Here is a 3,703-nt window from a genome sequence, read left to right on the forward strand (position 1 = left end):
AAACGGCAACAACTGTTAAAAGACTAAGAGTTTCTCCTATAGAAAATGTCCATATTTGGCATCTAAGATTAGGTCACATTAATCTCAATAGTTGAAAGATTGGTGAAAAGTGGACTTCTAAATGGTTTAGAAGAAATTTTTTACCTGTATGTGAGTCATGCTTTGAATGCAAAATGACAAACCAACCTTTTACTGGAAAAGGTTATAGAGCTAAAGAGACCTTGGAGCTTATACATTCAGATCTCTGCGGTCTGATGAATGTAAGAGCAGGATGAGGTTATGAACATTCATCTCTTTCATAGATGATTATTCTAGATATGGGTATCTATACCTAATGCAACATAAGTCTAAAGCACTTGAAAAGTTCAAGGAGTATAAGACTAAAGTTAAAAATTTGTTATGCAAAAAGATAAAAATGTTATCATCTGATCGTGGTGGTGAGTATATGGACTTAAGATTCCAAAACTATATGATACAACATGTAATTACGTCTCAACTCTCAGCCCCTGGTACACCTTAACAGAATGGTGTATCGGAAAGGAGAAACAAAACCCTGTTGGACATGGTTCGGTTTATGGTGAGCTATGCTTAACTTCCTAACTTGTTTTGGAAATATGCAGTAGAGACTGTTGTTTAAAGCCAAATGGGAGATGTTAATAGGGTATAGTGTATACCCTAGTTTATTGTATTTTGTACTTTATTTGTATTGTACATTTGGCTCTCTAAGCTTTAGAACAAGTGGAAGATTGTTAGGATTAGTGTCCTAAATCTCTCTTGTATTCTCGTAGTTTGTAAACTATATATAAATAAATTGTTATTATTAAAATAAGTATTATTTTATGAGCATACACTGTCATAATCCCTTCTAGTTTACCCTCTTAACCTAGAAGGAAATGTGAATGCAGCAGTTACCAACCCTTATGTGGTACTTACTGCCTAGCTGACCTGTTTAGGAACCCTGAACCTCACAAATATCATTCAAGAACTAACTGAACTTCTAACTTTAAGACAACCTTAGGGTACCATTCATAGTAATTTACATATGTACATATAGAAGCAAGGTTTACTGTGTCCCACAAACTCAGAACTAGTTCCTAATATGCAACATGTGTACAAATATTTACAAATTAACCACCGTAGTTTCCTTCAATTTATCTTTAAGTGACAGAGCAACAACACAATTAACTTCTAGGGTGAGAACCGCTATCTGAAAAAGAAAACATTTAAAACAGGGTGAGCTACTAGCCCAGTGAGTGACTAAATTTAAAACAAAAATCTCATGTTGAACTAGAAATTGGTAATTGAAATCTGAAACTAAAAATTGGCCAAGCAAACCTTCGTGCATATCTTTTAAAAACATAATACTTCTGGAACATAATTGGTCTGATCCTCAGTTGAGAAAGAACTCTTTTGTTCGATTCCCCAACAGTAAACCTGATCTTTACGTAAAACCTTTTTTTAAAAACATATAACACCTGAAAACATGACGGAACTGGAACTAGGTTGAGAGAGGGAACCCTTTTGTCCAACTCTCATTATAACCTAAGCTAAGTTGTGGACTCTTTTGCCATCACATATTCACTGATCTTCATGTGAGGGAGAGGCCCTTTTGCTCAACCCTCCATGTTAGTCTTCTTTTAAGAGAGAGACCCTTTTGCTTAGCCCTCTATCCTAAACCTTCATATGTGACATACGTGCACGTATAGCTAATCTGGATCCTAACATCAAGGATCATAACTATAACTAAGCTCAAATACCTTCTCCTAGTACTTCAGTATTGAGGTGCTTATTCATCATAAGAAAATACTTTCATAGAAAGACTTACTGAAAACTGGTGTCATAGGTATAACATTCATGAGAACTTTGCTCCTAACGCATGCTTATAAACATTAAAAGCTCATTAACTGAATTCATACTTTATATCTTTATAACATAGCATGTGTCGAGCTCTTCATAACTTTTAAGTAAATCATTCCATTAAAAAGCTTACTTAAGTCGTGTATCATAACACATAACAACTAACGCATGCCTCATATCATTTAGTATATCATTACTTTAAACATATGTTAGAAATTCTCTTTTTAAAACTAGCATGTGTTGGCATTCTTTCTAAACTTGGTTTGCTTGGAAAACTTACTTTAGAATAAGCTAGAATGAGAATAAACTTTAACTAAAACATTTAAAACATTTATAAAATATTTATAGTCACTCACATTCTTGGTCAATCCTCCTAGAGTTGATAATCTTCTCCTATTGATGTCAACCCTGAGCACATAACAACATATTTTAGCTACTGATGCATTCTGTACATGTGATGAAATAATAATGATTATAAGATTTAACGCTTAGTTTTATTTAGTCAAACCCTAGTGCAAATTTGACCAAAGTTCCTGGTAAGTCTAGGGTCGAACGTAGGGAATGCTTGTAAGTATGCGATGAAACTAAAAATATGATCTTAGTGCGAGTTAAAATGTTCAAAAGAGTGATAAGCAAACTTAAACCTAATTATGCGATGAGGATTGTGTCTAAAATGAAGCAGTGTGAGTTGGATATCAATTATGCGATAGGAGGGTTGAGAAGAATTTTTACAAACATTTTCTAAACAACTAGATGAAATATGCGATCAAGCTATACACTCAATATTACGACCAACACTTCTCAGTATTCTTTCCCACATTATCTTATCTCTAAGTTGCATGTGATAGGTATACTATACAGAGAATATACTTATTTCTAAGGAACATTTTCTATCGTTTTATGAGGTCTTAATCTAAATTATTTCAAACTTATATTAGCTTTACTTAGAACAATTTCTCAATTGATTCAAGTAAGAAATATAAACATGCATAAAACAAGTTGATCGCATGATTCTTCCAATTATTTAGTCGTGCTAACTACCATCTTCTCAACCCATGAAGCGATTTAGCATGCATGATATTGGTGAAAAGGATAGACAAGATGTATAATAAACATGTATTCATACTGCAATTATGAATTTGCCAATACAAGAAATACAATACAAATACACAAAAAAAAGGGTCAGTGAGTCAAGATGTAGTTTGTAATGTCTTGCTTCCTCCAGCTTGTTTTACAGCTGCTTCCTTAGATAATCGAATAATATTATCTTCTCTTTTCCTAGAGTTCTAAGCTCTCACCAAGGAGTTTCTATGGAAGATTGATAGGGGTTTCAAGCAGGATCTCTTCTCAGGGTGTTCTTCTTGTCTCCCACAATGTATCCCTCATATATGGCACGATGTATATTCAAAAACTCAGAACTCCTTCTGCATGGCATGGGTATTTATAGGCATTCGTGAGCAATGCTTTTCTTAAGCTCATAATTGTGTTGATGGGGCACATTAAATCCCATATCATGCTGCACCGACTATAATGTATCAGTGGTTCATTGAATCTTCAACAGCTTTCCTGTCGACCACCAACGTAACTTGTGATGTGACACCCATGCCCATGTCATGTCATGCCTCGTCGCTTGCAGCTTATGCGATCGTCTTTTCTTTTCTTCTCAGGCAACTTCTTGTTTTGAACGCATTAATGGGCATGCGATCACGCGATCATCAGACTGCTGAAGGATATACTACACAGAAGTAGCGAAATTAGTCTGGAATTTAAATATGTTATGTGTTAGAAGTATGTGATCGCATGTTTTTCATTTTGTATATATTTATTGGTAAAAGTTATCTAAATT

Source organism: Benincasa hispida, chromosome 2 (assembly GCF_009727055.1).
Source record: "Benincasa hispida cultivar B227 chromosome 2, ASM972705v1, whole genome shotgun sequence".
NCBI lineage: Eukaryota > Viridiplantae > Streptophyta > Magnoliopsida > Cucurbitales > Cucurbitaceae > Benincasa > Benincasa hispida.